The sequence below is a fragment of the Rhineura floridana genome, chromosome 6 (genome assembly GCF_030035675.1).
Source record: "Rhineura floridana isolate rRhiFlo1 chromosome 6, rRhiFlo1.hap2, whole genome shotgun sequence".
NCBI lineage: Eukaryota > Metazoa > Chordata > Lepidosauria > Squamata > Rhineuridae > Rhineura > Rhineura floridana.
This window is the reverse complement of record NC_084485.1, coordinates 111,372,122-111,399,499: the sequence shown is the minus strand read 5'-3', so window position 1 is coordinate 111,399,499 and position 27,378 is coordinate 111,372,122. Positions and strand designations below refer to the sequence as shown.

Below are 27,378 nucleotides of genomic sequence, written 5' to 3'. Positions count from 1 at the left end.
GCAATTGTGGGTTAATATAGAGAACAACTCCATTTTTTTTTTTTGGTCCAGCTGAAATAAATTCTTCACCCAAATTTTTACAAATCAAATATTTAGAATCTTTCTTCTGAATATGAGTTTCTTGTAGACAAATTATATCCAATTTTAATTTTTTCAAATAATGAAACACTTTCTTTCTCTTCTGCGCCGTGTTGGCTCCATTTATATTCCAAGTTAGGTATTTGTAATCCATCGTTAAGCGTGTATTTTAAAATTTGCCTGATGCTCCTTTTGATCCATCATCTTCCTTCCCCTCCTCTGCGTATCCTTGTTGACTTTGTTTCCCAGGAACTGTATCCATATCTTTGAGTTTATCTTCTTCCATATCTTTTGAAGCTTTTCTCAAGAAGTCCCTTGCTTTTTGAACAGTATTCAATCTATATTTCTGTTGTCTGAATGTAAAAATCACTCCTTCTGGAACGTCCCACCTAAATTGAATTTTGCATTGCTTAAGTTTTTCTGTAAGGAAAGCATATTCTTTTCTCTTACGTAAAAGTCTAATAGGAATTTCCTTCATCACCAGTATTTCCTTACCATCAATTTTAAAGGTATATTTAAAGTGTTGCTGTAAAACCATATCTCTGGTCGTTTTCTTTACGAAGTGAACAAGCACATCTCTTGGAATTTTTTTCATTGTTGCATATCTGGAGTTAATTCTATAAACTTTGTCTATTTCAAATTCCATCCTATCTTCATTCAAGTCCAGAAATTTTACTAAAGCATTAACAATTTTGTCTCTAATGTCTTCACCTGTTTCCTCAGGGATTGCACGGAATCTCAAACAATGCTCTTTATTTCTCATTTCAGTCATAGCTAAATAGTCCAAATTTTTTTCTAGTTCCAGATTTAGTATATCTGTTCTATTCTCCAAGGTTTGTACCTTTTCTTTAGTATTTTTTGCATCCTCCTTTATTTGCCCAATTGTCCCTTTAATCTCATCCACTTGTGTTTTAATATAGTCTTTTATATCTGTCAATTCAATTTTCATTTCCTGTTTAATTTCCTGTTTTATAGCATTAATCCCTTCCATTATTTTTTGAAACATTTCTGGGGGTATATCCTCTTCCTGTGTATCAATAGAACCTCTTCGCCCCTGGGCCTTAGTTGTTTTTTTAGTTGTCATTTTCAAAAAGAGGCCTTTAATTTCTAAAATTAATCACTGTTTCAGAACCTAAGGGCAGTCTATTTCTTCTTTTTTTCCCTCCACCAAAAAGAAGAGTTAATATTCCAGGCCTGTAATTGGAATCCAGCCAGCACAACACAGTCCTTATCTGCATCCAAGAATGCAAAACAATTCTGGTTGCCAAGACTAAACAATTAGTAGCATATACGAGCAGCGGATTCATCCAACAAGAAATAGTCCAAAGAGAAAAATAGTCCAAAATATAATAATTACCTCTCATCCGTTTTTAAACTTTAAAAGTCCAAATTCAAGCCAGCTTTTTGTCGTAGAAAAGTAAATAAGTTGTTTATATTTTCTTTCTTCCTTAATTATATTTAAAAGAGAAAAAGTATGACTCACCCAGGTTTCTCAATTGCTGATTCATAAACAAATCCCTTTTATTGCAGTAATTTAAGCCAAATGATAAGGTTTAGGCAGAAGTGGGCTCGCTGGTTAAGAACGTTTTTTTTTTAAGAAAAGAAAAAACGCTTCGCTTCATTCCAGTCCAGCTTGCGTGAAAATCCTGACTCCGTCTTCAGCCGATCGGCTTGCCTTCTTATCTCAGGAATTTCCTGATCAATTCCAGCCGCCGACAGCTCAACGAAGTCTTGTGGAAGATCTGATCGGTTCTCCTATACCTTGGAGAACATTTAAGCCAGTCCAAGATTCCTCTTGGCTGACTTTTAACCTGAAAAAAGCTTCCTCTGAGGCAGAGCTCCCTCAGAGACAACCACCAGCCAGCACCACTTCCCGGAAGTCCAACAACCCTGAACAATTTAGTGTTGTCAGCAAACTTGGCCACTTCACTGCTCACTCCTAATTCTAGGTCATTAATGAACAAGTTGAAAAGTACAGGTCCCAATACCGATCCTTGAGGGACTCCACTTTCTACAGCCCTCCATTGGGAGAACTGTCCGTTTATTCCTACTCTCTGCTTTCTGCTTCTTAACCAATGCTGGAACTGACCACGTTCCTCCCACCAACCACGCTGAGACCCTCCAGTGTGAACAGGGCCTGTTTAATAAGTATTCAGTCATGCATAAGCCCTGGGTAAAAAAAAAAGAGGAATCCAGCAACCAGGCATGAATCTGCATGATTAGGCACTCATGTGGAAGATCTGGTTCACACAGGGCTATATATGCATACTGGAGAGGAGGAGATCGTGCCATCATGCTTTTTCAGCAAATGCCCCCAGCCAGTGGCATAACTGTGTAGAGTACAGCTCTGAGACTTTTTCAAAACAGGTTGTCAACTGATGGAGGGCCAGGGTAATTGATGGGCTCTACTTGCTCTGGCTAATGGAGTAATAACCAGGCTTTCAATTCCTTTTCTTTGATGTGGTTTCTACTTCAGGCTAGCAATTTAAATGGTAACATTTGTTTGGATGATTGTTTGTATTTTTAATTACAAGCTTAAGGTCACATTTCAGCTGGCTAAAGATCCTTTGTTAAAACTCAGTGTGTTTTGCAAGCTGAACCTGTGCAATCAGAAATAAGCACTGCTGAGGTCAATGGTGCTTCTCAGGTAACTATGCATAGGATGGCTATTAAAAATGAGTCTTTATGGTGCCATGGGATTCATTCTGGAAATAATACCATTTCTTCCTTTACTTTTGTAATAAAATTACTTTACACACCTGTCTGCATTTTTTTATACTCTTTTGTGGGCTAAGCTAAGCTGCACTGCCTTCAAGTCGATTCCGACTTATGGTGACCCCATGAATAGGGTTTTCATGGTAAGCGGTATTCAGAGGGGGTTTACCATTGCCTTCCTCTGAGGCTGAGAGGCAGTGACTGGCCCAAGGTCACCCAGTGAGTTTCATGGCTGTGTGGGGATTCGAACCATAGTCTCCCAGGTCATAATCCAACACCTTAACCACTACACCAAACTGGCTCTGGAAATACAGTTTGAGGTGTAAGGCTATTATGAGCTGTCATGATGAGATCCTGCACTTCAAAATTTATTTATTTATTTAAAATATTTCTATCCCACTCTTCTACCCTACAATAAGGCACTCAGGGCGGCTTCAATAAAATAGCACACATATATAGTAAAATACACAATAAAAACATAAACATTACAGTAAATTAAAATGCATAAAATACAATTAAAATACATAAAATGCATTTGCATACACATACACACACACACAAACATACATACATGTATGTATATAAGTGCATACACATATAAGAGAGTGAGAATAAAATAACTTAAAAGACAAAAATAAAAGATAAAAACTTTAAAGAGTGTCAGGCTGACCTGTCAGTACCAAACAAAGGCTCTCCAGAACAAAATAGTTTTTACAAGTTTCCAGAAGACCATCAGGGAGGGAGCAAAGTGGACTTCTTGGGGTAGGGAATTCCAAAGTCCAAATTTGCCACTATATCACTGTCCTCAAGTGAACTGGAGCCCTGTTTTTAAAAAACAAGAGTAGGGATAGGTGAATCTGTCCATTTCAGTTTCTCTCCATTCTCATTTTTGTAATCTTAAGTTCGGTTCTCCACATTTCCATATCAATTTGCCTTTTTTTTTTTTTTTACAAAAAGTCATCATGAAAATTGGTCAACCATTTTTTTTTAGTGTGAATTCCTAGTATACACATTTGGTATGCAATTTGGTGTAATATACACATTTTTGCAAAGCATATTTTCCCTAATATAATAGATTTGTGTATGTTATTTTCAGTAACATTTTTATGAAAAAAATTTCAGTATGCATTTTTATGCACACTATACCTTAGTATATGCATCTTTGTACCCATAGTTTGGCTGGAGAACTACCCTGCAAAATTTGGAGAAGTGTGAAGTTTGAACAATGGTTGTGTTTGGGTTGCTTAGTTTTGCAGAAAGTGTGAATTATGTAGATTCACTTTTAAATATGAAATGAATCCAATTTCTCCCTCATATTGTGCTAATATTCACAAAGTATGGACCCCTGATGCTATACATGTAGAAGTATAAAAAGAACATCAAGATGTACCTGCAGTGTATGCTTTGAGCAAAATAAAAATAGGACAGCCAAAAGTGTACACATCTCATCTTCTGTTCTTCACTTCGCTCATATCAGCAATATCATTAGTAAATGGAAAGCTCGCCCCAATTTCTTATGATACTTTATCACAGCTGATTCACAAACTGAGTTTGTGAAATGGAGTTTTCCCCAAAACAATAACAAAAGGATTGGTTTTGAAGGACAGGTTCTGAACATCTGTGTCTTCCCAACAAAATCTGACCATTAGGGAACGACCGTTTCTCTGTAGTCACTAAGAAAACAATGCTAACTCACGCCAAGAATCAATTAAGCCGAGGAGACAGTTCCATCTCCTTGTTTCCCGGGAAGAGAACAGGTGCTTAATAATTTACATAAATTATGTAAAATCTAAAGCATTTACAGTAACTAAACACTTAGCAACAGACATGAACTGGGAGGTAAGTTTGCTGCTGATGTTCTGCATTACAGCGGCGCCTGCTACCATTTCCACAGTTATGGGTCTGTCGGGCTTTCCATTATGTGCCTATTTTTTCTCTTCATAAAGAATTATAATTCAGTACTAATTAAATTTTCTGTTTTGCATCTGGTGAACCAAGATCATTAGCCACAACTGGATTTTTGAACAAGAAGAAACTCCACGGCTTTAAACTCTTGTTCAAACACAATTCACCAGGATTGTAGGTAATCACTGCTTGACTGTGTTGAAAAGTACTACATTCACATGATAAGATGCTTTTGACACTCCATGCGACTTGCAACATTCTTTACAGGTTTGTTAGTGTTTGGCTGTTTAAACCCTAGATGTTCTCAAATCTCATGAGCAATGGTTTAGGAATTATGTGTTTTTGTGAACATTTAATCAAATGGCTGGGAGCACTGCTGAAACCATTCAAGTAAACTACAAAAGTAGAAAGCTGTCATATTGCATCAGACTATCAGTTCATCTAGCCCAGTAGCATCTTTTATGACTAATGCAATAGCCATTCTCCAAGGTATTTCCCAGCCTTGGTGACTGTATGAAACCCTACATGGGAGCAGAGCCATGCTAATTGGTTGTTGGGGTTCACAGTATTTTTAAGGGACCCAGTGAAATACCATGTTAAGTATCCTTCAGTGTCCTGGAGGATGGTCAAGGCTGTGTATATATTATACAATAAAATAAAACAAAAATTCTACAAGATGGCAATCCAAATTCTGAAAGGTGGGAAGCTGAGATTATATGTTTTGATTGAGTCAGATTTGAAACAGCTAAGCAATACACTTTAAAGCCTGTTTGTATAACCGCAAGGCCAAAATCTACATTTATAGTACAGATTTGACCTGTTGCGCTTGGAGGGCCTCAGACAATTACCTCCTCAACTTAGGAAGATTCACAATGACAATCTTTGAGAATTCGTTACCTTGGGTCAGTCGAAGGTTCAATTAAATGTTGGTTGCCTCAGCAATTCTGCATGAACTGTTTACTAGATACATTGGCAGAGGTCCAGGAGGCCAAAGAAAGGCTGGCAGGCGTACAGGCCTGCCTAGCTAAAGCCACATTTAGCAGGATATATGAAGGGCATTTACTCTCATCTATACAAACCCACTAAGGACAATGATAGTATTAAGAGTGTAGGAATGTTTCTTTAAAACAAAAACAAAAAACAAAAACACATTTCCAATCGTAATAGAATGTGTATACAATGAGAAAAGCAGATAATCTCAGCAGGTCCTAATGGAATTCTAATGGAGATTTCCTTGATTCCCCTACAGCATGTTGCTGACTTGGCAAATCCCTAATTGCAGGCCCTCCAGGCAAATCGTGCATTTTAGCTTTCTCTACTACAGATATATGTGCATGTATAATTCAGTTTTTCCACCCAGGATTTTAAAAGGGGGCAGCAGTAAATGTCATATGAATGCTAACAGCAGAAAGGAAATATCTAGCTAGGACAGATGGCATTCAACTAATTTCTCCTGTTCCCATTCTGATAATATATATGTTTAAAATATAGATTTAACTCAGTCACTACAGCTCCTGATCCGTGCTCTCTGTGTGTGTGCGTGCACGCGCACGTGTGCACATGCACGTGTGCACATGCCACTTGAAAATTGCTGAGGATCTTGGTGCACCATTTAATAAACATTTTTCTTGTATTACAAACCAAAGCACATGAATTTTATATTTTATATCAACACTGGGCCTCATCATCAAACCCAATATGAAAACCAGGGGCCCTAGGCTAGACCATTGAGAATAACCACTTTATGTGGTAAATGTTTTGGGGAAATGATTAGAGTGCACCAGTGATATATTATGAGATAAACAGTAGCTGTGTCTCTCTTTTTTCTCCCTTAGTACAGATGGTTCTGTTACTCAGGAAAAGCAGGGAATGAATGAAGAAAATGAAGGACCTAGTACTTCATGCAGTGGTGGCTGGTGGCTCAATGTCAGTTGGGGCAATGGAAGCCACTATTCAGTTCAGCACCTTGGAAAGCTCTTTGAAAATCTGGGCTAAATCTCAGTGGATTCTACTGTCCCACTGACATGGCGCCACCAGCCCCCACTGACTACATGGAACAAAAGACAATATGCTAGTCTTCACTAGAAGATGCCAGACATGCCTTGCCAACCTTGACTATGGCTATAAGCAGTGAAGCAAGTTGTGGCCTTGTTTTTTCCAACCCTGACTCTATGGTTATGTTCTTAGACTATCACTTTCCTTCACATGTTGCAAGGGTCAGGCTCAAGGAGGTGCTGAATGGTGTGCTCCCATTGGCACTATTGGGAGCATATCCGAGCTCATGGGTCAAGAATGGGGGCAGAGACTCAGCATGGGCCAGAGAAGGAAACTGTCTTCTCTGGACCACACCAAGTCTTTAAAGTCCATCCATGACTCCCAGAGACATATCAGTGTCAGCAGCAACTCCCCCTTCCTCCTGTTATGTACTCTTGCTATGGCTATAGACAGTCACTGGTTAACAGGGCTGGGAAGGAATTTTACCTTCCACATGTTTGGCTCTTTATGGAGGGATTTTCGCCTTTCTCATAGCAATGAGTCAGGATGTTTGTCTGTGTTTCTTGTCACAAGCGTGCTGGATCAAACCAAAGGCCATCTAGTCCAGCATTGTGTTCTCACAGTGTCCAACCAGATGTCTGTGGGAAGCCCACAAGAAGGACCTGAGCAAAGACCACTCCCCCCTCCTGTGGTTTCCAGCATCTGGTATTCAGAAGCATACTACTAGCAAGGGCTAGTAGCCACTGATAGCCTTTTCCTCCATGAGCTTGCCTAATCCACTTTTAAAGCCATCCAAGTTGGCGGCCAATTCCATAAATGAACTATATGCTGTGTGAAGAAGTACTTTCTTTTGTTTGTCCTGGATTCGCCAACATTCAGCTTCATTAGATGTCCAGGAGTTCTAGTGTTATGAGAGAGAGAAACATTTCTCTATCCACTTTCTCCATGCCATGTACAATTTGTTGGTGGGTGAAGGGCATCGGGCAGGATCAATAGTCACACAGGGCAACCCCCGCAAGGGGTCTTGGGCAGATACTACTCCTAAGCCTCAGCCCCAGCTCAGTGGACTAGGGTTGGTTGTTGGGTGGGGACACGTCTTAAAATGGCCTGTGCCAGGGTGTATCCCTGTTGCCTGACCACCCCTGTGGGCATTTCTGAGCCTGTGGGCTGGGGAGGGAGGCAGCAGGTGGGTTGCCTGATCACATGATCCTCATTGTATGCCTTGCCAAGCGTGACTATGGCTGTAATCAATGGGACAATAAAGCTGTAGCCTTGTTTTCCCCAACCCTCTGTGGGTTTTGCTCCTGGATTCTCACTTCATGCATGTTGTGTGCAAAAGTAGGGAATGAAAGAAGAAAATGGAGGCCCGAATTGTACCAAGGACTATATGCTAGGTCAGGGACTCCAGCATCACTAGATGATGCTGGACATGGAGTCAACTGGATCTAGTACAGGGTATCAGCGATGCACAGAAGCTGAACAGAAGTTGCCTGAAGTTGCTCAGGTGAAGTTGCTAAAGGGATAAGAAGTCATACCAGAGACTCACTGACAGACATGAAATAGAAGCATGAGTAAAGGAGCCCAGTGGGATCCCAAGTTCTTTCCATATTGGCCTGGTTCAGATATCACAAGAAATGAGTTGTGCACTCTTGTGTTCTTTCCTCACCCCTTCTCTTACATGTCTGGCTCCAGCAAAGACATCATAGCATCCTAAAAAACAGCTTCTCACAAGGTCCAAACAGAGAAATGTTGTTTTGAAGAGTATTTCCAAATGAAGATATGAAACAATGAGGAAGCATTTAACCCACCCATTTCTCACTTCAGGTGTCACACTACACTGTAGTTTTAGGAACCAAAAATGCTGTGCTGAAGCTGGGCAGTTTGAAGGTAAAAAGAGAGATGAGGAAAGAGTACATGGAACACAGGAAGCTGTCTTACATTGAGTCAGACCACTGATCCATCTAACTTCATATTGTCTACACTGAGTCCAGTGGTTATCTAGAGTTTCAGGCTGGGGTCTTCCCCATTCCTATCTAGAAATGCCTGGGATTAAACCTGGTACTGTTTACATGTTTGCTCTGATAACTGATGGTTTGTTGGATTAAGATCATGATGGTGAATCAGGCCCTCATTCAACAATTAGAGTTGCCCAGTCTTGAGACGAAAAATTCTGATACCTGGGTGGACCTTGGTGAGGAGCCCATTAGTTCTGGTGAATCTAGGTTGGAGAGAAGCCCAGCACCAAACCTGTCTATTCACCTAAGATGCACAACATGCACACATGCCTGCACACACTGCAATTAAGGGGAACTCACTAATTGCTTTTGAAGATGTTGAATGTTGATGTCTATCTTATTTATTTAGTTTCCAGCCAGCTGGTAACCATTTATTTATTTATATTTATTTATTGCACTTGTATACCTCCCCGTAGCTGAAGCTTTCTGGGCGGTTTACAGCAATCAAAAACATTAAAACAAATACACCATATTAGCAATTCTTCCAGCAACCCTATACTATTACCCCCATATTACAGGTGAGATAGTCAAAGCTAGAGTATATGATGGCTTGTTTAATTTACCCAATGAAATAACTGAACTGATATTTGAACTATGAGTTCAGCTTGAATTCTCCTTCTTAGTCACTACACCTCAGCTTTATCATTTTAGGTTGAAGCCTTCAAACCTTTCTCTCTAGTGCGGTAAATTCTGTGGGGTCCCTATTGGGGGGAGAACCTTCTTCATATGACACTGTCGGGGTATAGTCTCTGCACAAACGATGTCCAGATTAAATGAATTAAAGTCTGGGCACAAACAGCACACTCCATGTGATCAAAGAAGGAATGCTAGCCCACAGAGGGAAACTGAATCAGAAACTCCCAATATTCTTCCTTTGGGGACTTTTTTTTCTTGAAAGCACAAAAATGCAATAAGGTGCATTTACTCACTCATCTCCCTTTCATTTAGATGTAGTAGTGATGGAACATCTGGAGTGCTTTTGTCATACACATGGATTTTAGCATTGTGTATATGATGAAAAAGAATGATGATAAATGACATGCCCACAAGCCAAGCCAAAATATTGTTTTAGTCTCATTAACATGTTGCTTTGGTCACTTCTCTTTACTCCTGCTGAGAGAAGTAACATAAAATTGACATGCCACCTGTCAGATTATCTTGTCCCATACTTAACAACAACAACAATAATAATAATAAACACCCTGTAACTTTGTGTGCTCACATAATTTGCTTCCCAACCAGTGGGAATGATCAACACAAAGCGAGTGACTCCGTAACTACAGGAGACTTATTCCTGACATGCCCAGCCATACCATCGAAGGATTTATAAGGACGCCTATTTTGTTATATTTCAGTGCTGCAGCCAACAAAGTCCATGTGAACTTTATGTAACGTCACATACTCTGCTAGCTCCTTAATTCCCTCCCCACAGAACTGTTTTCTATCAAATTTCATTTCAGCTGGAGCCACAATGTGGAGAGATTATGGTGTCAAACTTCTCCGCTTCAGTTGGGAAACTGCACACAGGTTTGGGAGTGTGCACCATAAAGTTCCTGAAAATAACATCAGATACAATCAGGGATTTACAATAAAGTAGAATTTTGTGTGTCTCTAAGATTCCAGATAATGGCTCAAATCAACAGACTTACTGCCGAGCCAGTTGTGGAGGATTGCATTCATGTTACAATGATTATATTTATGTTTGTCACATCACTAGAATTTGGAGGCCAGAAAAGGGGAAAGTATCTAATAACTTTTGTCCTCTTGTCAGCACAAGAACTCACAATCCAAATGCATTCTAGGATAGGCTAAAGCAAAACTGATTGCTAAAGTATTTTTATTATCTGAATTTTTGATTTTTTAAGTCCATAGTCCCCTGTTAGTTTGGATGATGAGGATGACATTCTATGATTTGTAGGTGTGCTAAGGGATCTGAATATTTGGTTCAAATGTCATACCTGGTATCAGTTCATTAGGTTTACACCAGCTACAGTTTGTGAACTGTGTTCAAAGGCAGCCTCATGTATAAGTCATTGTAGTAATCTAACCTAGAGGTTAGAAGAGCATAGACAACAGAAGTTAAGCTACCCCTGTCCAGGGAGGGGCATAGCTGGGCCACCAACCAAAGCTGATAGAAGGTACTTTGTGCCACCAAAGTTACTTAGGCCTTGACAGTAATCAGAGCTTGGAAAAGTTACTTTTTTGAACTACAACTTCCATCAGCCCCAGCCAGCATGGCCACTGGATTGGGCTGATGGGCATTGTAGTTCAAAAAAGTAACTTTTCCAAGCTCTGCCAGTAATGGATCTAGAAGTATCCCCAAGGTATGCAACTGCTCCTTCAGAGGGAATGTAACCTCATCTAGAACAGACTAAGCCCCACCCATCTGATCTAGGGAACCATCCACTAATATCCCCTTAGTCTTATTTGGATTAAGCTTCAGTTTACTGCCTCTCATCCAGTCCATTTCCGAGGCCAGACATTGATCTAGCACATTTCACTGCCGCACCTGTGGACATAAAGGAGAGATGGAGCTGCATATTATCAGCATATTGCTGTCAACACACTCCAAAACTGGATAATTGTTGTTTATAAGAGGGAAGTTCAGCAGTCCTAGTCTGCATGACAATATACACCTGCTGAAATCCCTTCTTCATGGCTAATAAAGGTACAGGAACCCTGTCCTCCTTGTCACCTAGTAGAAGACAGTTTCCTAAGCTCTTTTTCCACATTTAGTTGTCCAGTTACTCTAGCAGGGTAAAAGCTGCCAACCTCCCAGCTTAAAAAGGAATATTACCTCTACAGAACTAGGGAAGGGGGAAGTGTACTGTGGTAACACATGTCAAGATTCTAGAGAGCACACATCTGTTCTTTGCAAATCAGAACCCGCCCATTCACTTCCATGTCAGCAAATAAATACTCCACATTCCATTGCATAGCTCTATCCCATTTGCAAGGCACTGGGAGGAACACTGCTTCACCACTTTAGCTGGACAAATCAGTATTTGCACCATAGCAACTTAAGCAGGTGTATATGACCAGGCTTCCGAAAGGCGTTTTGGTTACAGAGTTCTGTAACCTTCTGAGGCAATCTCATTTTGAGATGAAATTTCTCAGGCTTGTTTCTTTTCCCAAAGGTGAATTGCTCTTGAAAGTTTATAGAAAGTACTTTTGGCTGTTGTTGAAAAATGTCTAAACCCTGGAAATATGAGAGAGAGGGAGGGAGAAAGGTAGGCTTCTCCAGCTATTGCCTTTGTTATTTATGTCATAAGCTCTTCTGGAGGAGGATTTGATTTTATGTTTAGTATATCTCACTGCTCTGGAGTGCAATGTGCAGTTACAATACTACATAAATAATAATAATCACTTCATTTTCCAAAAGCTTCCCCCCTTCTTATGATTGGATGACTCAGCAGTGCGTAGGTATTAGATGTCAACCTTGTTGTGGGCTGGTGTCTTTGGGGAAGTGTTAAGAGTTCATTTGCAAATGCCTAGTTTATATGCATTTGGAAAGAATGGTTCCCAAGAGCAAAGCATCAGTTATCCAAAAACTCCTAGATGTCTGAATTCACTAGAAGGCCCCCAGTGTTAATCATGACATTCCCATTTAGCTGTGCTTCTGAATACTTCCCTTCCCCCCTCCCTCCCCACCAGCCATTTCGGTAAATGAAGCTGTCCTTTAGAGATCTGCTGTTTATCAAGCTGATCAGTGTTAAAGTGGATCTGATTTGTACCGGTGACCCACAATCCCTTCTAAGCAGTCTGATCAAACTCTTTTAACACCAGTCACACATATACTGCGGCACTGTGGGATCCTATCATGGGGCTCCACAACAAAGCCCAGACATAATGCTTTTTTATGTTATCATACAGGAAGAGTCCTTTCCATTGCTCTGTTAATTTGATGCTCAACATCATGTAAGGACTCAAATAATGCTACAAACAGGCTACCGAGTCTTACAAATAGGGGCCACAGCCACTACTTTGGCCATGGAAGGAATGAAGATCACAGGAATTACGAAAGAATTCTAGAATAAGCACACTTTCCATCAAGATTGCCAAGTCTTTCTCCAGAAGCTTTGCCTGTAACTTTAAATGCTTTGAAGTTGATGTAGCTCAAGCTGGTGCCCTCCAGATGTTTTGGTCTACAAATCATCCTCAACCATGCTGGCTAGGACTGATGTAGTCTAAAACACCTGAAAGACAACATACTGGGGAAGGTTGATGTGCCTCCTATGTTTCCTACCTTTATCCCTTGATCCTTTTTTTTTTTTTTTGGCTTTCCCTGAGACAGAATTAGAGGCCTGCTTGCTAGCCAGAGAAGAGGTTTGATGAAGGGACTAAAGAGAGTTACTTGCACAGTGTCCAGTCACCTTGGAATATTTAAAGGTGTTGGGGGGACTCTGCCCCCCTTCACGCTCCACTTGCCAACCCCCGTACACCCACCCCCTCAGGCAATCCCACTCCCCTTGTCAATCTGCTTGCCTTACCTGTTCCCCTGCTGCTGCAGCCCTGAGCCACCTCAGACCAACACTGCTGCTGTGCAGCACACCTAGGGCCCACACCTTCCTGTCTCACCCGCCTCACTCGCACCACCCCTACCCACCTTGCTTGCTGATCATTCTTGCTTCCCTCAAGCCCTCGCCTCACTTGTAATGCCATCATACACTCTGTGTAACAGCAGGACAGCTCACAAGAATATTATAGAGAGAGACAGATAGACAGAGCCTTAAAGTTGTTGAAAGCCTTTATCTTCACACTGCATTATGGAATTTTAAGGCTCTAATGTGAATTGTTTGTTTTTATGTTGTGTGTTCCCCAGAGTGGCTGGACAACCAGCCAGATGGGTGACAAATAAATAAATAAATAATGAAGGGCCCTTGAGAAACACATGGGTAACTCATATGCTAAGGGTGTGCAGTAAGCACAAGATTCACCTAGCAAGTAGTGCAGGTAGATAATCCATAGGTCACATACAGAGCTTTTTGTACCCCCCAAAGAACCCCCCTTTTTGACTACGCCCGTGGGTGTCCTGCTATGATGTTATGATGCCAAAAAGCTGTTTGTCCATCCCATTTTTTAAAAAAAATATTAAAATTTTGATGTAAGAAAATGTGTTTGAAAGACCATCTTTCAATCTACTGACTAGCAGTAGAAGTCAGCATTACTCATGCCCTTTCTTTTGTCTACTCCGAGTATATCCAGTCTCATAAACCATAATGAACATTTCTTATTGCCACTCTTTGAATCTTTAAAGCCCTTCACATCTTGGGATCTGAGGACCTCAAACCTACTTCTGTATGTTCCTCCCTGAATGCTCCAATTTTCATCTGAGGCCCTGGTCCTACAATCTGTGAGCTTAGGCAGGTGTCAACTGTAGATCTATAGTGTGGTGTAGTGTCAGACTGGGACCTTGGGAGCCCAGAGTTCCAGTCCCTGCTCAGCCATAAAGCTTACTGGGTGACTTTGGGCTAGTCACTGTCTCTCATAGAATCATAGAGTTGGAAGGGACCTATAAGGCCATAGAGTCCAACCCCCTGCTCAGTACAGGAATCCAAATTAAAGCATCTCAGCCTAACCTATTTCACAGGGTTGTTGTGAGGATACATCAGGAGAGGGAGAAACGTGTTTGTATGCCACCTTGAGCTCCCTGGAGGAAAGCTAGGCTATAAATGTAATGAATGCCCTGCCAAGCAAAGTGCATTGGGCTGATTCACTGTATCATTTCAGGTGTCTTATTAAGATAGCTTTTGAATAGGCTTTTGGCTGATTCAATAACTTTTGCACTGGCTTAGGCTGCATTTATTTTGACTGCTGAGGTTGTTAATTTGTGTTTTATTGTATTGGGGTATTATTTGTTTTATATGGTATTATTATTTAATCCATTAGCTGCTTTGAGTTTCTTTGGAAAACAAAGCGAGCTTGTTAGAGAGAGAGAGGGTCCATGCCCTTAAAGGGGTATAACAGACCAAAATCACATGGTGACACTGTTCATCATTTGGAGATACAGTGACAGAAAAGAGTCATTTGCTGTTTGTCTGCTATGCAGCTGTCAAAAGCACATTAAAATATAGCACCCTAAATTTTAGATTTTAGATCTGGAAGCGTGAGATACCATCCAATGTATTGTTATTGTTATTGTTTTGTTATACAGATTCATAAACTGTTCAAGAACCAAAAACTACTGAAATGAAGTACAATAAAATAAGATAAATTCAGATATATTTTAAAAAACCCTCTAAAACAATGAAATAATTTCTACAGATGTACAATTAAATATCCCATAAAGTGACTGGGTTAGACTTCAGGAAAAGCCTTCTTAAACACAAACTTCTTCAAAGCCATTAAAAGCCTAGGAAAATAAAAATGCTTTGATGCCCCCTATATGCTATCAGTGGTGCAACCAGTTGAACCTTGTTTGGGAAAGAACTCAGCAGAGTGCTGCCAGCTCTTGCCAAACAAGGGGGGAAAGTGCTATATTTCATGTGAGACATGTCTATTTTTGCCTGATTTGACTCTTCACAGCAGCTGCCCACCAACCAAACCAAGTTCATCACAGATAAACAAGGACACTATATATTTTCTGTGTTTCAAGTCCATTGTGGTTATAGATCCAGATTTTGGTTAACGACAGTTTCTTCTCTGAAACTATTTTGCCATGGTGGATTTCTCCATTCACGTTATTGCTTGCATAGATAGTTAGAAGTAGCTCTTCACATCTCTCTTACTTTCTCTTATAAACTTTTCCATTTCCAAAACAACCCTTGAATGCACAGGCTCCAATTTCCCCCCCTCAGCTGCACCTGGCACATCTTAGTCTCCTCTGCCTCCTGCTACCACCTGACCAGGATGTCTTTCTCAGTGATTGAAACACCTGTCTCCCCTTGCAACTATTTCTGCAATGCCTCGAAGTAATTAGCTGCAAATAATTGCTAGGTAAGAAAGGTTGTATTAACAAGAGTCATATTACTCATTACAGTCAATCCCTTATGGGATTGCTGTTGTTGTTTTTATTTCTAGTTATGGTTTGTCAGCTACATTTTTGTCTCTTAGAAGTATCATTTTGGCAAATGCCTTCCTTTGTTAACCCAAGAATGTCAAACTTGCTTCCATGGCAGGCTTACAATTAGCATTGCTACCATTTTTCTCCCTAGTAGGGCTCCTGTGCTTTTAAAGCTGTAGATATTTAAGCAGGAGAAAAGGTTTTTGTTGGGAGATTTGAAGTTATGCACAGGAATGATGCTCTCAACCAATCCTCCTGGAAAGTAACATAGGCTGAGGAAGTCATGAATTAACTGTAGACTGCCAATTCATTCAACTGAGCAGAGCCAGAAAGAAGTTTGGATGTTCATTTCTTTTCCAGGCTCATAAATCCTCAAAACTCCAGTAATTTCATGTTAGATCTATAGTAGAATGAGGCAAGACAGTCATTTTTTTTAAACCCACTAAATAAGGACATCTGAATGAAAAAGGCTACATCAAGGGCAAAATATTTTGGATGTCAGTCCCATATTTTGAATACAAATTCCTGTGATCAAGAGCCAGACCAAAATGGTATAAATGCATATGTATCTGTAAAATACCACATGAGTAAGTGCATTTTTGCATGATTTAAGCTGCAACATATGCATACCTACCTGGAAGAAAGTTCCACTGAATACAATGGGATTTACTTCTGAGAAAACATGCATCGGATTATACAGTCAGTTTTCAGGGGCTTTAGAGTAGGGGTGTGCACAAGCCACAAGATATGACTTGCATCTGTAGGTTTGGAAAGCAGACCAATCTACTTTGGAGCCACTCTGTCTTTTGAATTTGACTTGTTATTCAGGACCGAGTTGAATTCCCAGAGTGGTTCAACAATTATTCCTTCTTCGCAGGGAACTCTGGAAATTGTAGCTCTGTGCAGGAAATAGGAGTCTCTGAACACCTCTCAGTACCCTTAACAAACTACAAGTCCCAGGATTCTTTGGAGGAAGCCAAGACTGTTAAAGTGGTGTAAGAGTGCTTTAAATGTATGGTGGGGATGTTGCCTCTCTCCCATAATAATTGCTGTTGAGCCTGTTAGTGGTAGCCTTCAAAAGAGCCTTGAAGACCTATCTGTTTCAGCTAGCTGTTAATGTAAAATATTTTAGAATATCACGTTTGTTACCTGAAAGGGGGGGGAGGGATTGTTATGCTAGTCTGTACAGTTTTAAAATTACAAAATTTGGGGCTTTTTAGCTTAGAGAAAAGGTAAGAAGAGATATTCTAGAGATGTATAAAACTATGCACAGTGTGGAGAAAGTGGATAGAGAAAAGTTTTTCTCTCTTTCTCATAATACTTGAACCCAGGCACCCCCTGTGAAGCTGAATGTTGTCAGGACAGACAGAAGAAAGTACTATTTCACACAGCACTATGTTAAATTATGGTATTCCTTCCAGAGGTGGTGATGGCCACCAACATTTGATGACTTAAAAATATGATTAGACAAATTCATGGAGGAGAAGGCTATCAACACCTACTAGCTATGTTCTGCCTCCACTGCTGCAGGCAATAAGCCTCTGAATACCAGTTGCTGGGAATCACAAGGGAGGAGGGTGCTCTTGCACTCAGGTCCTGCTTGAGGGCTGCCCTTAGGCATCTGGTTGGCCACTGTGCAAACAGAGTGCTGGACTACATGGGGCTTGGGTCTGATCCAGCAGTACTTTTCTTATAAAAATGGATTAATATGCAGTTATTGATCACTGGCTGCTGCTGTCATATATGTCTTTGTTTATGCCATATTCCTGCAATTGTGTTTTTATTTTTAGATGCTGCCTAAAGAGGCATTGTCTGGCAAGGTGAACCTAAAAATCTTTTAAATAAACAATAATGTTGACAGACTAATGATTCAAAAATATAAATCATTTTTGGAAGTTCAGCTACAGGAGTAGAGACATGAAGGGAGGCTTTGTTAAATGACAAGACCATGAAGAATGGATGAGAAGAGGCTCCTTATTAAAAGTGTTAAGGGACTTGATAAGGGGAGGAGCACTTTCATATTTTGTGATGGGAGCAAAACTGCTTAATCCCAAGCTTTGTAACTACATCAACTTGTTGAGAAACATCTCTTTCTGCCAGTGCGCAGGGAAAAATCTATTTCACTTCCTCTCCCAAGCCTTTAATAATCTTGTTAAGTTGCCGAGCACATTCTCTCATTGACTTCCTCGAAAGAAATCGGGTTGTACAGGAACATTGCAGTTCACAGCATGGGGCCCAATATACAGTGTTTGACTTAGCCAAGTGTTGTCTCACCAGAAAGGGAAGAAGGAAATGCATTATGTATATCTGCATCTTGGTATAAGCATCTCTGCATCTTTGCAAACATTCTCCACAATAAGAGAATTTGGGGTGGGGGAAGAGATTCAATTACTTGTAATACATAGTATATTCCCTCTTGTTACAACACCTGCTAACAACAGAGAAAAGGTTTTGCTCTCAGGAACAGTGATACATTCAGGGTGGCATGTATGTTTGTTTATGAGGTGTAGCCCTCAGTTTGTATGACATTGTTCCATGAGTGTTATGCCTGTCTTTATTAGCTGTGAAGGCTAAGTCACTAGTAATATTTTCACAGCATTATGATTAATCCACCGGAAACAGCCACTGAGATTTTCCATTGCCTAAAGGTTAATGGTATAAGGGACTCCGGTAGCCTGAGCATTTAAGAAGGACTGTTACTCAATATATCCTTCTATTCAAACCCAAAGTTAAAACATTTTATCCAGGAGAATCAATTTGCCAACTGAATCGCTGGCATGTTCTTATCAATATTGTTTTAATACATGATCTGAAACTATAGGCTAGCACTTAATCATACTTCTACTCTTTCATAGAAATTAAATATTCCTGTTAAAAATAATGTGCAGTATTTTGACAATTGCTCAGTTCACTTTGTTCTTAGTGAGGTTAAGCATTAACCCACAAGGTACGACTCCTGTATGAACCACATTGAAACAATGGGAATTGTGCAAAAGCAGAACTGTGTTCTGCATTCATTCAAATAGACATTTGAAATTGCCAGTGTTTAATTTCTAAGACAAGACATTCTGGCATTGTTGCATATCTGAAAGCCTTACTCCTCACCTCCAGGTGTGGGAGTTGCATTGCATATCAGTTGTTCAGTACTCAAGGAAATCTATTTATTTATTTATTTATTTCATTTATATCGCACTTTTCCTCCAAGGAACTCAAAGTGGTGTACGTGGTTCTCCCCTCTCCATTTTATCCTCACAACAACCCTGTGAGGTAGGTTAGGCTGAGAGATAGTGACTGGCTCAACGTTGCCGTCTACATTGCATAGCCCCTCTTTTATTGCCTGTTCTTCCATATTGCATTGTCATTTCACATTGCTGGATTGGATCATAGGTCAGATAGAGCCCCAACTGTTTCCAGCATGTTGTGTAGTAGTTTTTTGAATATGTTTCAAACAGAGAATACAGACTGGGTTATGAGAAAAAGAGCTCATCAGAACTGAGGTCTAGAATCCATCCAAAAGATTGGGGGTTCTAGGTGCAAGATGTACTTTTAACATGAAGGATGGTGACCAAATTGCTTCATTTAGAACAAACTCAAAACATACATTAGGCATGAGAAAGACCCACCAGAAATCTTATCTCCTTGGCTTTCTCAGGGCCTAGTACCTAGAGCTCCTAAGGTTTCTGTAGTACCTGGACTGAAACTGCTCCAGACTCTGTTGAACTGGAACACATTTGTTAAAAAGACTGAATTCCTTTAACACAGTGCTTCTTAACATTTATGGGGCCAAGGAGCCCTTTAAGAATCTGATGAAGTCTATCTATGGACCCCCTATCCGGAAAAATGCACATAAATACACAAACATGAAATGTTTGCATACAATTTATTTTATTGCACTGAAAATTGATTTTCCCCCACTTGGTTCATGGACCCACTGAAACCCATCCATAGACCCCCTCTGGCTCCATGGACCACAGATATAACGTCCCGCTCACCCGCGCAGCCTGGATGAGCGGGGCATAATTGCGGATGGGGGGCATTTTTTATATGGGCAACGTCACGTGTTGCAGGGGTTATGTGCGCACGACGTGCAGCGTGGAGTTGCGGAGCTCTTGGGCTAATTTAAGTCCAGGCCACCCCTCCTATCCTCCTCTTTGGCGCGCGACACCCACCCCACCCTCCCTCTTTTATGGTGTGTTCAGTGGTCACTTCGGGGCTGAGTAGGAATTTTTATCCTGCCCACCCTAGTTGGCGGGCAGGGTTTTTGCCTCCTCCACACTGTGAGAGTGGGAGGGAATTGGGTTAGGGGGCGTTGTGATTAATAGATGGTTTTGGCTGATTCGGCTAATTTGACATGCTTGGCATGTTAATGCCCTAGACAGGGCAGTTTTATTATGGCATGGGTACGGGAAGGTGAGAGAAGGGAAGTAGGTAAGGACAGCTAGGTGGCCCCCTTAGGCACCTTTGGAGGTGATTGGCGGTTTCAGAGGCCTGTCTGTCAGGGCTTTACGGCTCGAGGGCAGGATATGGGCTGCTTCTGGGGCCAACTTACGTCATCCACCTGGAGTTTCGTGGCCCTGGGGGGTGGTGATGTGGGAAGGCCCCCCTACTCACCTACAGGGTATGGCCGGGGTAAGGGGTAAGCAGATGGGCTTGCCCTTGCCCCAGCAGGGGCTGGTCGCCTGAGAACTGTATGGCAAGCTGCTTGCTTATAGACAGTTCCCGCACCTAGATTTCCTTCCGCAGGTTACTTTAAATTGGGTTTTGTTTACTGTAATTTAATAAAGTGGCCCTTGTTCAACCCAAGCTGATGTGTCTGTGTCTTATTTCGCCCCTCAGTTGCAATAAAACCCCCTGCTTTTACAATATACCAGGCTATGTGCTGCTTCTTTCTTGCAGTATGTGTAATTCAAGATTCATATGTTGCAGCCTTAGTATTATTGTGAATAGATACTGCAAAGAATACGCTTTCTTATTCTATTAATGTTGTTTTCGATCAATCCAACAAAACTGTTTGTGCATTCACAGAAAGCTTATAATTATCTTCATATTGTGAGGCTCCTTCACATTTTGGCTTATTTTTTGTTTTATTTTGCAGATGCTAGGATTTTATTTTTCTTACCTATGTTTTTAGTGCTTTCACATTCACATCATATTTAAATGCAGCAATCTATTTTTCAATCTACTTTTTTTCCTAGCTTCTAAGATGAAGCATGTTTGCAGACTATCTGTTCTTGATCCTTCTGCTTGAAGATTGAGGCCTGGCTAAGTGGAATCTGTGGGCCAACTTCACATGTTATGAAAATTAGAGTAACATGTCATGATATGAGAATTCATTCCTATCATTTTTTTCTTTGTTTCAAAAAGCATCATGTACCCTTTGCAGTGCATGTGTACACAATGCATATACAAACAATGTGCACGTTCCCACAGTGTGTACACAAACTACATGCAAACAGAATGAGTAAAGGTCTCACAAATTATACAAGCCAATCCAAGTACTTGTGACATGCAGGGGTTTATCTACTATAGTATTCACATAGCATGTAAAATGGCCCTGAATTTAGGGTTGCCATATTGCCCGGTTAGCCGGGTTTTACCCAGATTCTATGGATGCCACTCGGTGCCCGTTTAGCCCCTTAGGTGGCCCGGATTCTCAGCTTTAATTTTTTTAAAAAATTAAGTTTCTAGATGGTCCGGTTCTCGAGATATACATAAAAACGTCAGCCGCCCCGACTGTTAAATCTTTCTTTAAACAGTACTGTATAGCTGCACTTCGTAGCTTTAACCCCGCCCATTCAGGATTGCAGCCAATCAGTGAAGCCAGGGTTGTGTTTCAGTTTGACTGACCTGAGGCAGTGTCTAGAAAACGTCATTGCAATGCCAGAAAATGGTGGTTTCCCTCCGTTTATCTGAAAATCTCATAAATTGGGTAAGTATATACATTTCAGTTTTTTTTCCTCTTGTGTGCAGGAGTCAGATCCTGGGCAGTGGTTTGAAAACCTTCCCAATACTTGCTTTTGTAAAAGCAATGCTAATCCCATACGCCCAGAGTAAATCCCATTGAATTCAATAGGACTTACTTTTGAGTAGACATGGTTATGAATGTGCTGAAAATCAATGGGACTTTGGAGTGAATGTAAAAAAGAATTGTGTTTGTGTTCTAACTCTGTTCTTCTCCAGTCCTATTTTAAAGCAAGTAGGCAGGGCTTACTTAGGTATTACAAGTTTTATTCTGTAGGAAACTAATACTGATTTTTTTTAAAACTAATACCGATTTTTCTGCAATGACCAACTGGTTTGACAATAAACTATTATATGGGCTGCATGTATTTATACATCTGCAGTGTGTGTGTGTGTGTGTGTGTGTGTGTGTGCGCGTGTATGGAGTCTTTCCAACAACCCTGTGAGGTAGGGTTGGAAACCGAGGCAGCTCACAACAAGAAATAAAGCCATTTAAAATCCAATAACCATAAAAACAAGTATAAACAGTTGCAAAACAGCGTGAAGTGGCATGATTCAGAATTTTGGGTTGTGTGAATGAAGTTGCTTATCACCTGAGGTTGCATTTCTGTCCCTGTTTGAGTAAGCCCCACTGAATACACTGGGACTTGCTTCTGAATAAATAAACCTAGTATTGCACTATAAATATATTTACAGTTTGTTTAAATAATAAATATATATTTCTTCATTTATCATATTTTTGGTTTTTGGTTAGGAATCCTGACTGGTTGTGAGATGCTTAGTTTTCTGCCTTACTCATAGGAATCTTGTTGTGGTTGGTATGGTATTACATTTAGGAAAGTGTTACTGCCTTTTTTGTTGTTTTTTTCCTATTTGCATTTCACTTATCTTTAACCTCACTCCATTACAGCCATAGAAGCAACAGCAGCATATGCAAGATAATTAACTCCCATTAGTGATAAGAGCAAGAGTTTATCATTATTATTTTAATTAAAATAAGAAGCTTATGAGTACTTTGAAGAGGACCAGATATTTATTTTCTTTCTGAGCCCAGGACTGGGTCTTTCATGATGCCCTGTGGGGGGGGGACCAGGAGAGTAGTCGACAAGACAGACATCCTGGCATTGGTAATCTAATTAGCAAGGTATGTGTGGGGTTGTTGCACACTTCCAGGCCCAGTTTCATTTTGAGTACGGAGGTGGAACCTGTGTAGATGTGGTTGATCAAAGGGAGAAGAAATTTTGAGTTAAGCAAAGCTCTGCTTTTATAAAACCTAAGAAACATACAGATACTTTGAATGTCTGAGTGCCTGCACCAGTAGAATAGTGGAGGAACTTGTAAAACTTGCTGCAACAGTATTTAGAACTGATCATGTGGTGTGAAAGGCTCCTTTTCCTAACATTTTGGCTTCTTGTTTTTCTCCACCCACCACATCTCTGAAATATATCGTATACAGTATATAATGGTTAACTGTACTGCTGCCCTGACTTACTTTATGTTTGTTGCTATTTTGTGTTTTTATTATGTTTTTATATTGATTGTGTATTTTTATTGTTTTTATTATATTTGTAAGTTGTGCTGAGCTCTGTTTTTAACAGCAGAAGGGCAGGATGTAAATCCTCTTAATCAATCAATCAATATTCCATAGTGTTGGAAACTAGAGTCTAGGCATTTAATGTTGCTTTTAAAAAAAAAGATTTCTCACATCTTTCCCCAGTTTTTGGTGGTAATTCCTAGGCACAAAAACAAAACAACTGGACAATCCAAATATTAATATGCAAATAATTTGCATAATATGCAAATTAGCCTGCCCGGATTTGTGGAAATGGAATATGGCAACCCTACCTGAATTGCATGTTTGACCCAGGTTCTCATCTGCATCCAAGATTTCTGCTTGATCTGTCTGTTTGGAAGCCTGATGTTTGTTCCCAATTTCATTTCCCATTCTAATTATAAATGTAATTTCCACGTCCACTCTTTTCAGCTCACTAGCTCTAATCATGAATCCCACCCCCTGCCAAAAAACAACCTCCATTTGATGAGTTTCAAATGATGATGATGAATTTGACCTTTGCTGATGGTTCAGTATCACATGTGATATAAGCTTCCTTGTGCAGATTCCATCTTTGCAATTTGTTTCAGAATTAAGAGTACTGATTTTTACTGTTTCTAAGGTAAATAGAACTGTTCCCTGGATTATGAAGAGATACCACAAATTTGAATTCAGGCTTCAAAATAATTGTGCCACATAGAACCCCCTCTAGGTTTGGTGTTAACAGATTCCCTTAAATTGATCTATATAATGACAGAAGTTATGCCCTAGAAATGATCTGTATGATTTGTTTCATAAGGGATGCTAGCAACAGGAATAAAACTTGTCTTGATGAAATATTGGGAATCTGCTATGTTTTAGTGCTTTTTGATTTAGAGAATGCTGGTATCTAATTTGGGTACCAATAATTCTCTAAAAATATTTCATCTGGTCTTTAGCATGTTGGCCCCTGCATCTGCTTTACTCATTCTCATTTTGATTTTGCACTGAAATTGTTGACCTTCCTTCCACCAGTCATGCTATGTCCAGCTTTTTTTTAATTGCAAGAGAAGAATAACTTCACTGTTTTCTGATTACCTGAAACTGACATCATAGCTGGTACCTAATAAATCCTCCTTCTTGGTACTGGTATTGTGTGGCCATGTGGTGACTATGACACTGTTAGTCAAAACATATAAAAGATGAAAATGTACAGACCTTTCAACAAGGAAAAAAAAGAAAAGTTTGACTTGTTACTACATTCTGATGCCATGCAATCAAGTATGGAATCAAACAAGTAGCTAGTTATGTGATGGTTATGCTAAATTCAATGTTATGGGGTAGAACCATTCATAGAGAACTTGTCGACTTGCTGCTAGAAATCTCCTCTGCAGGCCAGTGGCAGAGGGGTGAGAATTGGAGGGTTCCAGAGGTGACCTACTACACATGAGCTCATGGAAGTCAATATGTGAGCATGTTATTTTTAATTTACTGGGGGGGGGGAAGCTTATCTCCATGTGGTAAGACAAGCAACTACAGAGAACCTGCTTGTCTCTGAATCCATAATAAGTATCTGTTATGCATCCTTTTAGATGTGAGACTATATTTCAGCCTCTTCTCCCTTTGTTCCTAGAAGTTCATGGGTGTATTTAGATGTAACTTTGCCTGAACACCAACTATGGTTTTGGTGATGAGGAGTGCTCTGAGTGCTCATCTCCTCCTTTAATGCTCTAATCCACTCCTTCTTTTCCTGCTGTTCTCTAATCATTGTATGCAATGATATTTGAGTGGGCACTCTGTGATTAGAGGAGGAATAGCCAGCATAATAGCCTCCAGTTAATTTGAACTCTCATCTGCCCCAGCCAGCAGGGCCAATGATCAGGGATTATGGAAATTTTTGAAGGGCACCACATTGGCTGTTTCTGGATTAGAGTCATAAAAAGAAATTGCCTCCAAGCCATAGTTTCCAAATATAATTTCTGGTTAATGCAAACCAGTTTGGTTTGCATTGTCTGGTTGGGGGAAGGGCCATAGGTCAGTGGTAGAGGACCTACCTTACATGGAGAAGGTCCGTGGTCTGATCCACAGCGTCTCCAGGAAATGCTTGGAATGCCCCTTTTCTGAAACCCTGGAGAGCCACTGCCAGTCAGTGTAGACAAAACTGAGCTAGATGAACCAATGGTCTGACTTGGTATAGCACAGCTTCCTATGTTCCTATGACAGAACAATCCTAAGTGGGGTGGGATAGGAAAATGAAGTGGCAGACGATCTGCTATTTCCAATGCTCTGCTAGACTGGCCGACAATTTATTTTTGTCGCTCCCTCCTTTTTTTCCTGGCAGTTTTGGTTTTTAAATGTTACCCATTGGTTTCAATGTCTCCATGCTGGTGTACCTAATGGTTCGAATTCTGTGGCCTCTTGGGGGAATGGAGAGGCTTTGTATCTTGCAGATCCAAGATTGCCTCTGGCTATCCTTCTTGTTTCTAGAATGGCTTATTTTAGGGTCTAATGCCTCCTATTGCTAGGAGAAACTCTACCAGTGGTAGATCAATGTCTGTAGAGCTTTCTGAAGGCATAGCAGCTTCACCCAGGGATGGATCTGTCAATTTCCGTTTCTCTCAGTTTCTTGTTTTTTCAATCTTAAATTTAGTTCCACACATTTCCTCATCAGTGTGCAATTTTTTTGTGTAAACAAAAAAAGTCATATGAAAACATCATCCTTTTAGTGTACATTTCTTCTCATATGTATGTACATTTTTGTCTGCCTAATATACACATTTTCATCAGCAATTTTCCCTAATTTTATGCATTTTAATGTTTTTTTTACTAATATATGTATTTATGCACACTTTCCTCTTAATATATGCATTTTGTACACATCATTTGCTTGAAGAACTACATGTAAAATTCAAAGAAATGCAAATTTTGAAGGATGATTGTGTTTCAGTTTATGCATTGTTTTGGCAAGTGTGCATTAGGTGGCTTTTGCATGAAAATGTGAACCAAACAAAACCTCTCTCCCATCCTTACCTCCACCACATGCTAACCCCCCTCCCCCCACCAGCAGATCTGGGTGGGTATATATGATTGTTTTGTCAGATGTCCTGGTAAACTACCAAACCAGAAAATGGTTTGGGGAGGGTATCAGTGTATGGTAAGAGGAAGAGGAGGTATGTGTATGAAGCTGCAGCATTTGAACTGAACTAGTATTATTTTTTACAGTAATCATCAACATTGATCCTGTGTGTTTTGGAGTGGCTACTACAGCATTCAGCTTGGACTGGGGAGAGCAAGAATACAGTTTCTGCTGTCTGTGATGCTTACTGGTCAGCCATTCTCTCACATACCTCACAGGGTTGTTGTGAGGCCAAATGGAACAAAAATAGGTGTGCCTCCCCAAGCTCCTTGGAGAAGTCTGGAATTAAAATGTAGTGTATAAAAATGTAATAAAATAATAAATGTCGACATTAATGACTCAAATGGCAATGAGGAAACACGTCTCATACCCTTGAATAATGTCATAGAGTTTTTCTCTCAACAGTGTTTGAATTAAACAGGGGAACTAGAACTGCTGGGATTGAACATGTGTCATCGACTGTAATTCGATAATATGTTTTCTAGCTACAAAATGCACCACTGAGATTATTTTTCTGGGAACTTTCCAAGACCAAACAAGCTCAAACTGATCTCCTGATACACACAACAAAGGGGACTGATCATGTCTCCATCTAGTAACCCTGTCTAAAAATCCTGAATTTGCAAGCAAAGCTTGGCAATAAATGTTCTGGACCACATACAATGGGAAACCACCCACGTGTGCTGTGACATTTATTATACAAGGGAGAATATGCAACCCCTACTTGAACCTAGCTGAATGGTAACAAAGACTCTGTGCAAGAATATGAGTTGAGTTTCTCTGGTATCAGTCCACTGAGAGATAAAACCAAGGCCAGAAAAACTTCTCTTGCATAAAGTCCCTGCTATATTGCAGTTCACATGCCATTTTACCCATTTCTGTCTGGATCCTACTGTAAACGAATTATTGTGTAGGGATGTCATACACCCATATTCTGAAGAGAATGTAGATATATTAAATTAAGAACATATGTGAAATAAATAGGATTATATTCTCATTTTTAAAATCAGTGTTGCTTTTTAAACTTCAATTTAAAAAT

At 40.2% G+C, this 27,378-nt stretch overlaps 1 long non-coding RNA gene across 1 annotated transcript; it reads left to right on the top strand.

Moving 5' to 3' along the window:
• The first annotated feature begins 15,516 nt into the window (after positions 1-15,516).
• On the top strand, positions 15,517-26,689 carry LOC133386758 (uncharacterized). The gene is made up of 2 exons (XR_009763274.1): positions 15,517-15,644; positions 26,426-26,689. It is a non-coding gene; the product is annotated as an uncharacterized LOC133386758 (long non-coding RNA).
• The last annotated feature ends 689 nt before the right edge of the window (positions 26,690-27,378 follow it).